Raw genomic sequence first — 15,963 nt, 5'->3', positions numbered from 1 at the left:
ATGCAGTAGGAGCAGCACTGGCTCAGCGTGAAGGTAAAAATCCTTTTGTTATTGCCTATGCGTCTAAGACTTTAGACACTGCCCAATCCAATTATACCACTACTGAGAAAGAGCTACTTGCTATTGTTTTTGCTCTGGATAAATTCCGGGCTTATTTACTTGGTACTAGAGTAGTAGTGTATTCGAACCATGCAGCTCTAAAGTATCTATTAGCTAAAAAGGAATCCAAACCAAGACTTATACGTTGGATACTGCTGTTACAAGAGTTTGATTTAGAAATCAAGGATAAGAGTGGTACTCAAAATTTAGTTGCAGACCACTTGAGTTGCCTTGAACATATTAAGGATGATTCTACTCCTATAGATGATAATTTTCCTTTTGACAACCTACAAGCAGTATCTGAAGTAGTCCCTTGGTATGCACCTATTGCTAATTATTTAGTTAGCCGCACATTTCCTCCACATTTTTCTAAACATCAAAGAGACAAGCTGAAAAGCGAGTCTAAATATTATATATGGGATGACTCATATTTATGGAGATGTGGCGCTGACCAGATAATTAGACGTTGTGTACCTCAATCAGAATTCCAGTCCATTTTAGAAGCCTGTCACTCATCTGAAAGTGGAGGACATTTTGGCCCTCAACGAACAGCTAGAAAAATCTTAGACTGTGGATTCTGGTGGCCTACTCTTTTTAGAGATGCTGCTGAGTTTTGTAAATCTTGTCACCCATGCCATAAATTTGGTAACATATCCAAGAGGGATGAGATGCCTCAACAATATATGCTTTTCTGTGAAATTTTTGATGTCTGGGGCATTGACTTCATGGGTCCATTTCCAAATTCTAGTGGATATTTTTATATATTGTTAGCTGTAGATTATGTTTCCAAATGGGTAGAAGCAATTCCTACCCGCACTGATGATGCTAACACTGTTGTTTCCTTTGTGAGAAACCATATTATATGCCGCTTTGGATCACCACGAGCGATCGTGAGCGATCAAGGCACCCATTTTTGTAACAGGAGACTAACAGGATTGATAAAGAAGCATGGGATAATCCATAAAGTTGCAACAGCTTACCATCCCCAAACTAATGGGCAAGCCGAGGTGTCAAACAGAGAAATTAAACGTATCTTGCAAAAGATAGTAAAGTCTCATAGAAAAGACTGGAGCACCAGACTACAAGATGCACTGTGGGCATATAGAACAACATACAAGACACACATTGGGATGAGTCCCTTCCGCTTAGTTTATGAAAAAGCTTGTCATCTCCCAGTTGAAATCGAACACAAAGCCTTCTGGGCAGTTAAAGAGTGCAACATGGGGATTGAGAATGCTGGAGCTGAAAGAAAGTTACAACTGCAGGAATTGGAGAACCTTCGCCTAGAAGCTTATGAGAACTCCAGAATATACAAGGAAAAAATGAAAGCTGTGCATGATCAAAACATCAAGAAGAGAGAGTTCCAACCTGGAGATTTTGTTCTCCTTTACAAATCTCGACTGAGGCTCATGCCTGACAAGTTGAGATCAAAATGGGAAGGTCCATACAGAATAGAGAAGGCTGAACCGTACGGAGTTTATCACCTAAGCCATCCTTTAAGTTCTGAACTTATTAAGGTCAATGGACACCGTCTGAAGCTATACCATGGTGAGAAGGTGCAGAAAAGCAAGGAGCTTGAGATCTTCCTCCTGGAAGATCCCTACATAGCAACAGATTGAGCTAGTAGAGCGTCCAACTTACGGACGTTAAAGCAAAGTGCTTGGTGGGAGACAACCCACCGCGGTATGATCGTTCTTTTCTTCACTTTTAGTTTTTCTTCTTTAAATAACTATTCTCCTTATTAGTGCTTTCGTGCTCTTTCAATTACATGTCTTTATCTTTCTAAAAAAAAAAAAATTTTCGCCACGTGACGCGATCGCCCAAGCGACGCGTCCGCGCAGCAGGGGGAGTGAAGAAAAATAAAAATGAACAGAAAGTTTCGCAGGAGCAGCGCTGGAGTCATGCCAAAGGCACAATTTACTCCACGTGACCGCGTCGCATGGATATCATGGCCTCCCACGCGACCGCGTACTCCACGCGGCCGCGTGCCCTGCATTTTCGACGTAAAAGGGTGCACAATGCTATATTGTGCGAGAGTGGTGCTGGATTGGTGCTGGAAGTACAATCCTGGTGACGCGACCGCGTCGCCGACGCGGCCCCGTCAATTAACTTCTGATGCACACTCACGTGATTGCATTACCCACGCGATCGCGTCACCTTAATTTGGCAATTGAATTATATTGAACAGAGAGTTGTGCAGGAGCGAGGCTGCACTCGCGCCAACAGCACAATGTAGGTCACGCGACCGCGTGACCGACGCGATCGCGCCCCCCTTCCTGATGCGCATCCACGCGAACGCGTGCCTTCCGCGGCCGCGTCGCATGCGCCGCACAGCTCAACCCAATAAGCCAACTTATCTTATCTTTCTCTTCTCCAAACCCTACTTTTTCTTTTCCCCCCTTCTTTCTTCTTTCTCCCTTTCCCCTTCTACCTCACCTTTCACTTTCTCTCTCTCTCACCACCATTAACAAGGTTTTATCTTCTTCTTCCTTCTTCTCTTTTCTATCATTCTTATTATAGTATGTATATATATTATTATTTGCTTTTCATTTTCTTTTTCTTTTCACATCTTTATTTTTCCTTCTTCTTCTTTTACATGGTGTTAGAAACCTTTTGAGTCATCATTCCTCATTATATGCTTGTGGATTATTGCAAATTGTTTGACAATTATTTTTCTCCTATTTAAGGGATTGCTTGCATGTTCAATTCCATACTTTTTATATCTTGTTTACCATGCATGCCATGTATTTGTGAAAAAGCCCATATAGCACTATGCACTTTTCTATATTACTTTACTCTACTCTGCAATGCTTGCTTTTCACAAATTCCCTTTCATATTTTATTATTTAAATTTAATTGTCAATACAACCGTGATAGTTAGTTTGTTACAAATGGTAACCTAACTTGGACATTGAATGTTTGATATATGCTACTCATGCCTTTGCCTGCATGCCAATAAACCTCTTGCATTCCATTGTCCTACATGCACTTGCTAAATTTCCATTGATGAGCTTTTCACATGTAATCCAGACCATGTGTTCATGCCATTTATCTTTATTGTGCATTGACTATCACTTACAATACCCTCTTCCTTGCTCTATCTCTATGAATTTAATTTTCTTTCTCTTCCCTTCTTTCAGGATGGCCACCAAGAAAGGACAAGAGAAAGCTACTTCCAAACCATCAGCAAGAAGAGGAACTAAAAGAGCATTAGTGGCAGAGCCTTCTTCAACCGCAGTCAAGCCCTCAACAAAAAAAGTTAAGAGGATAATAAAGGTTGACGACAAAGAGAAAGCCTTTCCAGCAAAGGACATTGCGCTATTTCCCAATCGCTACTGTGAGCAGATGTTCCCTATCCTAGCAGAAAGGAACTATAACAATGAATACCTTCTCATCCTCCCGCCCAATATTGCCACCTTTGTTGAGCCACAAATTGAGCGAAGACAATGGGGTTTCCTACAGAGACAGCCAAGGCAGGTCAATCTTTCTTGGGTAGTTGAGTTCTACTCCAACTTCTATATACCAACCCTGTAGTCTGTTTATGTCCGGCAGAAGCAAGTCCCCATTACAGAAGAGGCCATTCAGCAAGTTCTGAGTCTTTCCCCTATTCCAGAAGGAATGGACACTTTTTAAGAAGCCACCCTTCAGCGCTAGAGATACCAATTTGACTGGGACTCCGTTCTCAGCGTCATTGCTTTACCTGGCAGCCGTTGGATCTACAGATACCACCGTGACCACCCTAAGGGAATCTTGGCTTCCGTACTTACCTTGGAGGCTCGCGTATGGGCACAGATCATGTCCCATTACGTCTTTCCAAACACTCATGAGTCCTCTTTCACTGCGGACATGGCTGTTCTACTATGGTGCATCCTTACAGAGCAACCTCTGAATCTCTCAAGACACATCCGGCATGCTATGGAGCATGTACAAATCGCGGGCAACTTACCTTTCCCCGCCTTGGTCTCAAATCTTGTCTCCGCAGCCGGAGTCTCCTGCAGAGCTGGGGACACCAAAGTCATGCTTCCACGGGATGATCAATATGTCCCTAATGGGAAATACCTCAGACTTTCAGCAGCCACTACAAGCCAGCCTACTGAGCCGGTTGAAGATATTCCTTCTTCAACACCACAAGCATCTACCACTGAGAAAGTGCTCCAGCAGATACTTGAAAACTTGGATCGGCATGAACAAAAAGCAAAGATGAGAGAGCGCCGTAACGAGCGCCGATTCAAACACCTCAAGGAGCTACTCAAGGGACGCTTCAGAGACTCAGACACCCTGGACTCCACTTCTTTTACCAGCACCGGGAGCCATACTGGTCCCGACTGTGGAGATACTGCCACCAGCCCACCCTTGTTCCTGACAGATGGCACCAAGGACGGTGCAAAGCCTTAAGTGTGGGGAGGTCGGTCAGTACCTGACTTCCGGAGGTAAATTCTCTTCTCTGACACCAATAATTAGGATATTTTAGTTAGTTTTTTTCTTTCTTTTATAGAATAGAATAAATTGCATAGGTTAGGATAGTTGCATGCATGTTCTACTTGATTGAAAAGACAATAAGTTTCTTTTAAAAAAATCTATCTTTGGAACAAAATTTCACTAATTTTTTTCAAAGTTTTTATGATAAATCTGCTTGAGTTGTATTTGGAACATGATGTTTGAGCTAAAGAACACACAACCTATGAAAGATTTGAGCCTTTATGTATGGTTACACTATTTAACCATAATTATTTTATTCTTGTGTGTTTACTTCTCTATGATTGTAATCTATATTTTGTTTTATCTTATATGTCCAATATTTATTATATTTACATGCTTGCACATGATTGAGGCCATTATTTGTTTAAACTCACTTATCCAAATCAAGCCTACCCTTTTCAATTACCCTTGTTAACCACTTTGAGCTTTTAAAACCCCATTTCTTCTATATTTCACCACATTACTAACCTTAAGCTGAAAAACAATTGCATATCCCAAATTGAATCTTTGGTTAGCTTAGGATAGAATTGTGTGTGCTAGTTAAGTATGGGAAATTGTGGGAACAGAAGTTGTTAAGGGAATGTGTCATGAAAATTTAAAGGAAATTTGGATACCCACTCATGTGAAAATATAAAAATGAAAAATCTAGGTACATTGATAAGCTTTATTAATTCAAAAAAAAAAATAAAAAAATATTCAATAAATAAGGGGACAAAATTACCCCAATGTTAAATTCAGAATTCAAAGATCAATGCACATATGATAGAATTAAAATACAAGGTTGAAACATGAGTATGGGTTGAAAAGGGAATTATGGGTAGCTAGGCATGAATTTGAAAGTATATAGAATATATGTATATTAGGTGAGAGCTTAGGTTAATTAAAGATTCAATTTATAAAGCTCACTTAGCCATATGTATATCCTTACCTGCACCTTGGTCCCATTACAACCCTGAAAAGACCTCATGATGTTTGCATTGGTATATTAACTGTTGTTGATTGGTTAGGAGAAAAACAAAAGTTAGAAAGCATGACTAGAGAAGAATAGAGTGATTACCCTATACACTAGAGATTAGAGCGTACATACATTATCAGTGAGGGTTCAATGCTTGAATTTTCATGTTTCCAGCCTTCATAAGCTATCTTCTTGCACTTTTATCGGTTTTATTATATGATGATAGAATTAGTGGAATTTGATTTGTAATTGTTTTGAAGGGCTTATTTACTTTTGATCAAGTAGATAATAATCATAGAATTGCATTTATTTATGTATGTAGGATTGCATTGCATTTCATGAGTTTCTGCATGTTCATACTTATTTCCTTGTCTCCTTCAATTTAGCATGAGGACATGCTAATGTTTAAGTGTGGGGAGGTTGATAAACCACTATTTTATAGTTTATATTGTGTTTAATTGTGTGGTTTTGTCGTGATCCTTACCCACTTATTCATCAATTTAGCATGCATTTAGATTTCCTTCCTGAATTTATTACATGTTTGAAAATTACTTCTCAGAGACTTTAATTATTTAATTTTAATTCTCCTTTATTCCATTTGATGCCGTAATCTTTGTGTCAAGCGTTTCAGGCTTTATAGGGCATGAATAAGACGGAGATTGGAGAGGAAGCTAGCAAAAATGGAAGGAACACAAGAGTTTGAGGAGATAACCAGCGAAAAGTGACGCGGTCACATGGCTCACACGACTGCACGAAGGATCGCAGTGACGCGGCCGCATGGCTTGCGCGGCCGCGCGGATTGGAAAGCACAAGCAACGCGGTAGCGTGGACGACGCGAACGCGTGAAGAGGAAAAGCGCCAGCAACGCGTCTGCATGGACGACGCAATCGCGTGACATGGGCGATCTGCATAAACTGCAGAATCTGAAACCAGCAATTTTGGACCCTATTTCGGCCCAGTTTTCGGCCCGGAACAGCAGACCAGAGTCAGAGAATATGCAGAAACAACAGAGAAAACATTCATTAAGTAGTTTAGATCTAGTTTTTGACTCTCTTAGGTTTTTTTTCTCTCTAGTTTTAAGAATTTTAATTTTCAATTGATCTTAGCATTGGAACATTGAGAAGAGTTATTTTCCTCATCAAGATTTCATCACTCTAGTTTGTTCTCTTAACTTGGTTTTATTCTTCCATGTTCTTTGTTATGTTCAATTTTGTCATTCAGATATTTTTATGATTAATTGATGCAAGGATTATTTCTTTTTAATTTAAATTCCATTCTAATAATCATGTCTTCTTTTAATTCCCTTTCATGTGCCATGGATTCTTTATTTACAATGCGTGAGTAGCTTCATTACTTGATGGGGAGTTGATTAAAAGGAACACTTGAGTTGGAAGGATTGAAAGAAAAATTTGTAATTGGGTTAAATGTTGGATTGCTATCCTGTCACCGACGCAAATCCCTTTGAACTAAGTGGGTTGCAACTTGTGAACAGATCTGGCATTTCTACTTGTTTGACCTTCTCTTACCTAGTAAGGGATAACCAAACAAAACAACTATTAATTATAAATTAATCTTACAATCACACCATCAATGATAGAAATTCTAACCAATCAATTCCCAGTCAAGGCCTCTTATTTTTATTATTTAAAATTTCTTAATTTAAATCCCAATTTACTTAGCTCAACTCTTTTTGGAATATATGATTAATAAAATAGCACATTTTTCTGCAACTCGTTGGGAGACGACCTGGGACTTAAAACTCCCAGTAATTTTAATTTAAACTTTCAGTGACATATTTCTAAATTGATAGGCAGATTTTCGGTGAGTTAAGAACTATACTTGCAACGTAACCATTTTAATAAATTTTTAATTCACCAGCTTCTGCACTCCATCAACTTGCCGGTTTGTTATGCGAAGTTGTGAAGTTATGTTTGGACCATGGTATTATGCACCAGGTTTTGGCGCCATTACCAGGGACAATCAATTTCGAATAACAATTTAAGTATGAGTAAGAATTTTGCTCACCAAGTTTTTGGCGCCGTTGCCGGGGATTGTTCGAGTTTGGACAACTGACGGTTCGTCTTGTTGCTCAGATTAGATAATTTTCTTTTTATTTTTCTTTTCAAAAAGTTTTCAAAAATATTTTTCAAAATTTTTTCTTTGTTTTCGAAAAATTATTCAAATTTTTTAAGGATGAATTCTAGTGTTTCATAAAGTATGTTGAAGCTTGGCTGGCTGTAAAGCCATGTCTAACTCAATTGGATTGAGGCTTCAAAACCATCAACATAGAGGCAAGTTAATTGGAATATCAGTTGTTACATGCCTGATTTATATCTTCTAAAGCTGGCTGGCTATTAAGCCATGCCCAACCCTTGGATTGGAGCTTTAGGCTAATATTGAAAGATTCCTGGAATTCTTATTAAAAAATTTTGGATTTCTTATTTTCTTTTTTTCTATATGTTTTTCGAAAAAAATTTAAAAGAAAATCCAAAAAAATCATAAAATCATAAAAAAACCAAAAATATTTTGTATTTCTTGTTTGAGTCTTGAGTCAATTTTTAAGTTTGGTGTCAATTGCATGTTTTTAAAAATTTATGCATTATTTTTCGAAAATTCATGCATTCCTGGTGTTCTTCATGATCTTCAAGTTGGTCTTGGTAAGTCTTCTTGTTTGATCTTGATGTTTTCTTGTTTTGTGTCTTTTATTGTTTTCCATATGTATTTTTGCATTCATAGTGTCCATGCATTAAAGAATTCTAAGTTTGGTGTCTTGCATGTTTTCTTTGCATCAAAAATTTTTCAAAAATATGTTCTTGATGTTCATCATGATCTTCAAAATGTTCTTGGTGTTCATCTTGACATTCATAGTGTTCTTGCATGTATTATGTGTTTTGATTCATAATTTTCATGTTGCGAGTCATTTTTTATGTTTTTCTCTCTCATAATTAAAATTTCAAAAATAAAAAAATATATTTTCCTTTTTCTCTCAAAATTTCGAATAGTTGTTTCTTGTAAATCAAGTCAAATTTTCAAATTTTAAAAATCTTATCTTTTCAAAACTTTTTCAAAAATCAAATCTTTTTCATTTTTTTATTAATTTTCGAAATTTATTTTTTAAATTACTTTTCAAAAATCTTTTTCTTAATTTTATCTTTATTTTCAAAAATTATGCTAACAATTAATATGATTGATTCAAAAATTTGAAGTTTGCTACTTTCTTGTTAAGAAAGGTTCAATCTTTAATTCTAGAATCTTATCTTGTAGTTTCTTGTTAATCAAGTAAGAAATTTTGAGACATGGGTACAGGATCCTTTACATGTAAGACCTATTGCTCATGCAATTTGGGATCCTCATTTTGGTCAACCGGCTGTAGAAGCTTTTACTCGTGGGGGTGCTCTTGGTCCAGTGAATATTGCCTATTCCGGTGTTTATCAGTGGTGGTATACAATCGGTTTACGTACTAATGGGGATCTTTATACTGGAGCTCTTTTTCTATTATTTCTTTCAGCCATATCCTTAATAGCGGGGTGGTTACACCTACAACCGAAATGGAAACCGAGCGTTTCTTGGTTTAAAAATGCCGAATCCCGTCTTAATCATCATTTGTCAGGACTATTCGGAGTCAGTTCCTTGGCTTGGACAGGACATTTAGTTCATGTCGCTATTCCAGGAGCTAGAGGGGAATACGTTTTAATTTTAATTTTAAAAATTAAATCTATCTTATCTTATCTTTTATATCATATCTTTTTCAAAATTTTATCTTTTTCAAAAATTTGATTTTAAAATATCTTTTCTAACTTCTTATCTTCTTATCTTTTCAAATTTGATTTTCAAATCTTTTTCAACTAACTATTTGATTTTTTGTTTGTTTCTTATCTTTTTCAAAACCACCTAACAACTTTTCTCTCTCTAATTTTCGAAAATACCTCCCTCTTTTTCAAAAATTCTTTTTATAATTAATTAATTGTTTTAAATTTTAATTTTAATTTTATTTCTTATCTTTATTTTCGAAAATCATTTAACTCCATTTCAAAATTTAACTTCGAAAATTTTTCCCTGTCTCATCTTATTCTATTTATTTATTCATTCACTAACACCTCTCTTCACTTCTCTTCATCTCAAATCACTGCCCCTATCCTTACCCTTGTGTTTGGATTCTCCTTTCTTTATTCCCTTCTTCTTCTACTAATAATAAGGAACCTCTTTACTGTGACATAGAGGATTCCTCTTCTTTTTTTGTTCTCTTCTCTTTCATATGAGCAAGAATTCCTAAGGAAAAAGGCATTCTTGTTGAAGCTGATCCAGAACCTGAAAGGACTCTGAAGAGGAAACTAAGAGAAGCTAAATTACAACAATCCAGAGACATCCTTGCTGAAATTTTCGAACAAGAAAAGGAGATGGCAGCCGAACCTAACAACAATAATGCAAGAAGGATGCTTGGTGATTATACCACACCTACGTCCAAGTTTGATGGAAGAAGCATCTCAATTCCTACCATAGGAGCAAACAATTTTGAGTGAAACCTCAATTAGTTGCTCTAATGCAACAGAATTGCAAGTTTCATGGATTTCCATCAGAAGATCCTTACCAATTCTTAACTAAGTTCTTGTAGATCTGTGAGACTGTTAAGACTAATGGAGTAGATCCTGAAGTCTACAAGCTCATGCTTTTTCCTTTTGCTGTAAGAGATAGAGCTAGAACATGGTTGGACTCTCAACCTAAAGATAGCCTAGACTCCTGAGATAAACTGGTCACGGTCTTCTTGGCTAAGTTCTTTCCTCCTCAAAAGCTGAGCAAGCTTAGAGTGGATGTTCAGACCTTCAAGCAAAAAGATGATGAATCCCTCTATGAAGCTTGGGAAAGATACAAATAGATGACCAAAAAATGTCCTTCTGACATGTTTTCAGAATGGACCATGATAAATATATTCTATTATAGTCTATCTGAGTTCTCTAAGATGTCACTGGACCATTCTGCAGGTGGATCCATTCACCTAAAGAAAACGCCTGCAGAAGCTCAAGAACTTATTGACATGGTTACAAATAACCAGTTCATGTACACTTCTGAGAGGAATTCCGTGAATAATGGGACGCCTCAAAGAAAGGGAGTTCTTGAAATTGATGCTCTGAATGCCATATCGGCTCAGAACAATATGTTGACTCATCAAGTCAACATGATTTCTCAAAGTCTGAATGGATGGCAAAATGCATCCAACAGCACTAAAGAGGCATCTTCTGAAGAAGAAGCTTATGATCTTGAAAACCCTGCAATGGCAGAGGTAAATTATATGGGTGAACCTTATGGAAACACCTATAATTCATCATGGAGAAATCATCTAAATTTCTCATGAAAGGATCAACAAAAGCCTCAACAAGGCTTTAATAATGGTGGACGAACTAGGCTCAGCAATAGCAAGCCTTTTCTATCATCTTCTCAGCAACAGACAGAGAATTCTGAGCAAAGCACTTCTAATTTAGCTAATCTAGTATCTGATCTATCTAAGGCCACTTTAAGTTTCATGAGTGAAACAAGATCCTCCATTAGAAATTTGGAGGCACAAGTGGGCCAGCTGAGTAAGAAAGTTACTGAAACCCCTCCTAGTACTCTCCCAAGTAATACAGAAGAGAATCCAAAGAGAGAGTGCAAGGCCATTGATATACTCAACATGGCCGAATGTAAGAAGGGAGGAGAGGACGTGAATCCCAATGAGGAAGATCTCATGGGACGTCTCTCAAGCAGGAAGGAGTTCCCTGTTGAGGATCTAAAGGAATCTGAGGCTCATATAGAGACCATAGAGATTTCATTAAATCTCCTTTTGCCATTCATGAGCTCTGAAGATTATTCTTCCTCTGAAGAGGATGAAGATGTAACTGGAGAGAAAGTTGCTCAATATCTAGTAGCTATCATGAAGTTGAATGCCAAGTTATTTGGTAATGAGACTTGGGAAGGTGAACCTCCCTTGCTCATCAGTGAACTAGATACATAGGTTCAGCAAACTCTACCTCAAAAGAAACAAGATCCTGGGAAATTCTTAATACCCTGTACCATAGGCACCATGACCTTTGAGAAAGCTCTGTGTGACCTAAGGTCAGGCATAAATCTTATGCCACTCTCTGTAATGGAGAAGCTGGGGATCATTGAGGTACAGCCTGCCTTATTCTCATTACAAATGGCAGACAAGTCAGTAAGACAAGCTTATTGATTGGTAGAGGACGTGTTGGTAAAGGTTGAAGGCCTTTATATCCCTACTGATTTCATAATCTTAGACACTAGGAAGGAGGAGGATGAATACATCATCCTTGGAAGACCTTTTTTAGCTGATGAGCGGATAATTTGTACGCTTTTTGGCATTGTTTTTAGTATGTTTTTAGTATGATCTAGTTAGTTTTTAGTATATTTTTATTAGTTTTTAGTTAAAATTCACTTTTCTGGACTTTACTATGAGTTTGTGTGTTTTTCTGTGATTTCAGGTATTTTCTGGCTGAAATTGAGGGACCTGAGCAAAAAATCTGATTCAGAGACTAAAAAGGACTGCAGAAGCTGTTGGATTCTGACCTCCCTGCACTCGAAGTGGATTTTCTGGAGCTACAGAAGCCCAATTGGCGCGCTCTCAACGGCGTTGGAAAGTAGACATCCTGGGCTTTCCAGCAATATATGATAGTCCATACTTTGCCCAAGATTTGATGGCCAAAACCGGCGTTCAAAGTCACCCTCAGAATTCCCAGCGTTAAACGCCGGAACTGGCACAAGGATGGGAGTTAAACGCCCAAACTGACATAAAAGCTGGCATTTAACTCCAAGAAGAGTCTCTACACGAAAATGCATCAATGCTCAGCCCAAGCACACACCAAGTGGGCCCGAAAGTGGATTTTTACGTCATTTACTCATCTCTGTAAACCCTAGGCTACTAGTTCTCTATAAGTAGGACCTTTTACTATTGTATTGATATATCTTGGTAGCTACCTTTGTTCTTATGCTATCTTAGATCATTGGGAGGCTGGCCATTCGGCCATGCCTAGACCTTGTTCTTATGTATTTTCAACGGTGGAGTTTCTACACACCATAGATTAAGGTGTGGAGCTCTGCTGTACCTCGAGTATTAATGCAATTACTATTGTTCCTCTATTCAATTCCGCTTGTTCTTGTTCTAAGATATCACTTGTTCTTCAACTTGATGAATGTGATGATCCGTGACACTCATCATCATTCTCACCTATGAACGTGTGCCTGACAACCACCTCCGTTCTACCTTAGATTGGGTGAATATCTCTTGGATTCCTGATACACGATGCATGGTTGATCGCCTGACAACCGAGCGTTCGCCTGACAACCGAGCCAGCCATTCCGTGAGATCAGAGTCTTCGTGGTATAGGCTAGAACTGATGGCGGCATTCAAGAGAATCCGGAAGGTCTAACCTTGTCTGTGGTATTCTGAGTAGGATTCAATGATTGAATGACTGTGACGAGCTTCAAACTCCTGAGGGCGGGGCGTTAGTGACAGACGCAAAAGAATCACTGGATCCTATTCCGGCCTGATTGAGAACCGACAGATGGATAGCCGTGCCGTGACAGGGTGCGTTGAATATTTCCACTGAGAGGATGGGAGGTAGCCATTGACAACGGTGAAACCCTTGCATAAGCTTGCCATGGAAAGGAGTAAGAAGGATTGGATGAAGACAGTAGGAAAGCAGAGAGACGGAAGGAACACAGCATCTCCATACGCTTATCTGAAATTCCTACCAATGAATTACATAAGTATCTCTATCTTTATCTTTATGTTTTATTCATCATTCATAACCATTTGAGTTTGCCTGACTAAGATTTACAAGGTGACCATAGCTTGCTTCATACCAACAATCTCTGTGGGATCGACCCTTACTCGCGTAAGGTTTATTACTTGGACGACCCAGTACACTTGCTGGTTAGTTGTGCGAAGTTGTGTTTATGCCATGGTATTGAACACCAAGTTTTTGGATTCATTACCGGGGATTATTTGATTTGTGAAAAGTATTGATCACAATTTCGTGCACCAAGTTTTTGGCGCCGTTGCCGGGGATTGTTGAGTTTGGACAACTGACGGTTCATCTTGTTGCTTAGATTAGGTGTTTTTCTTCAAATTTCTTTAAAAATAAATTCTAGAGTTTCATGATGATCTGTTGAAATCTGGCTGGCTGAGAAGCCATGTCTAATCTTATTGGACCGAGGTTTCAACTTATCATCACAAGAGCTTGTTGATTTCTATCAAACTTGCTATTGGAGCAATGATCTGCTGAGGCTTGGCTGGCCATTGGCCATGTCTAGTGTTTTGGACCGAAGCTTTCTTTGAAAGCTTGGCTGGCTGTGAAGCCATGTCTAATTCCTGGACCAGAGTCTTAGACTAGCATTGCAATGATTCCTGGAATTCAAATTAATAATTCTGAAACCTTTATTTTCTTTTCCACTTAATTTTCGAAAAACACAAAAAAAATTACAAAATAAAAAAAAACCAAAAATATTTTATGTTTCTTGTTTGAGTCTAGTGTCTTATTTTAAGTTTGGTGTCTTGCATGCATTGTTTATTTGATCTTGGTTCTATTATCAAGTCAATAGTACAGGGAACTGAAGATTCAAAACATGCAGCAGAGGAATTACACAGAAAAAGCTGGGCGTTCAAAACGCCCAGTGAAGAAGGACAGACTGGCGTTTAAACGCCAGCCAGGGTGCCTGGCTGGGCGTTTAACGCCCAAAAGGGTAGCATTTTGGGCGTTAAACGCCAGAATGGATACCATTCTGGGCGTTTAACGCCATGATGGCACAAGAGGGAAGATTTTGTTTTCAAATCAATTTTTTTCAAGTTTTCAAAGTTTTTCAAAATCAAATCTTTTTCAAATCAAATTTTTTCAATCAAATATTTTTCAAAATCAATTTCTTTCCCTTTTCAAAGATACTTGCTATCAATTAATGATTTGATTCAACATTTCAAGTATGTTGCCTTTTCTGTTGAGAAAGGTTTAATGTTTGAATAATATCTTTTCTTGTTAGTCAAGTCATTAATTTTTAAAATCAAATCTTTTTTAAAAATGTTTTTCAAAACATATCTTCTCAATCACATCTTTTTAAACTAATCATATCTTCTGAACCACATCTTTTTCAGAATGGCTTTCAATCAAATCTTTTTGATTTCTAATTTCAAATTCTTTTTCAAAAATCACTTGATTTCTTTCCCACTTTTATTTTCAAAAATCAATTAGTGTTTTTCAAAGTGTTTTCAAAATTCTTTACTTAATTTTCGAATACTACTTCCCTTCTTCTCACATCCTTCTATTTATGGACTAACACTATTCCTTAATGCACAATTCAAACTCCATCTCTATTGATAAGTTCGAATTTTCTACCTCTGCCTTCTATTTTTCTTTTCCTCTGACACCTCAAGGAATCTCTATACTGTAACATAGAGGATTCCACATTTTCTTGTTCTCTTCTCTTTCTTATGAGCAGGAGCAAGGACAAAAGTATTCTTGTTGAGGCTGATCCTGAACCTGAAAGGACCTTGAAGCGAAAATTAAGAGAAGCTAAGGCACAATTCTCTGTGGAGGACCTAACAGAAATCTTCAAAGAAGAAGAACACATGGCAGCCAAAAACAACAACAATGCCAACAATGCAAGGAAGGTGCTGGGTGACTTTACTGCACCTACTCCCGATTTCTATGGGAGAAGCATCTCTATCCCTGCCATTGGAGCAAACAACTTTGAGCTTAAGCCTCAATTAGTTTCTCTAATGCAACAGAATTGCAAGTTCCATGGACTTCCATTGGAAGATCCTCATCAGTTTTTAGCTGAATTCTTGCAAATCTGTGACACTGTCAAGACTAATGGGGTTGACCCTGAGGTCTACAGACTTATGCTATTCCCTTTTGCTGTAAGAGACAGAGCTAGGACATGGTTGGACTCACAACCTAAAGAAAGCCTGAACTCTTGGGAAAAGCTAGTCAATGCCTTCTTGGCAAAGTTCTTTCCACCTCAAAAATTGAGTAAGCTTAGAGTGGAAGTCCAAACCTTCAGACAGAAGGAAGGAGAATCCCTCTATGAAGCTTGGGAAAGATACAAACAATTAATCAGAAAGTGTCCCTCTAATATGCTTTCTGAATGGAGCATCATAGGTATTTTCTATGATGGTCTGTCTGAACTGTCCAAGATGTCTTTGGATAGCTCTGCTGGAGGATCTCTTCATCTGAAGAAGACGCCTACAGAAGCTCAAGAGTTGATTGAAATGGTTGCAAATAACCAATTCATGTACACTTCTGAAAGGAATCCTGTGAACAATGGGACAAGTCAGAAGAAAGGAGTTCTTGAGATTGACACTCTGAATGCCATATTGGCTCAGAACAAAATATTGACTCAATAGGTCAATATGATTTCTCAAAGTCTGTCTGGAATGCAAAATGCACCAA

General features: G+C 38.0%; 2 non-coding genes across 2 annotated transcripts; both read right to left on the bottom strand.

The window, feature by feature from the left end:
* Positions 1–10,328: 10,328 nt before the first annotated feature.
* LOC112793274 (small nucleolar RNA R71) lies at positions 10,329–10,432 on the bottom strand. Its single transcript, XR_003197975.1, has one exon. It is a non-coding gene; the product is annotated as a small nucleolar RNA R71 (small nucleolar RNA).
* Positions 10,433–15,545: 5,113 nt separating this feature from the next.
* Positions 15,546–15,653, bottom strand: LOC112792949 (small nucleolar RNA R71). The gene has a single exon (XR_003197665.1). It is a non-coding gene; the product is annotated as a small nucleolar RNA R71 (small nucleolar RNA).
* Positions 15,654–15,963: the final 310 nt, after the last annotated feature.

Source organism: Arachis hypogaea, chromosome 3, assembly GCF_003086295.3.
Source record: "Arachis hypogaea cultivar Tifrunner chromosome 3, arahy.Tifrunner.gnm2.J5K5, whole genome shotgun sequence".
In the NCBI taxonomy this organism is placed as follows: domain Eukaryota; kingdom Viridiplantae; phylum Streptophyta; class Magnoliopsida; order Fabales; family Fabaceae; genus Arachis; species Arachis hypogaea.
The sequence above is the reverse complement of the archived record's forward strand: the minus strand, read 5'-3'. Positions and strand labels throughout refer to the sequence as shown.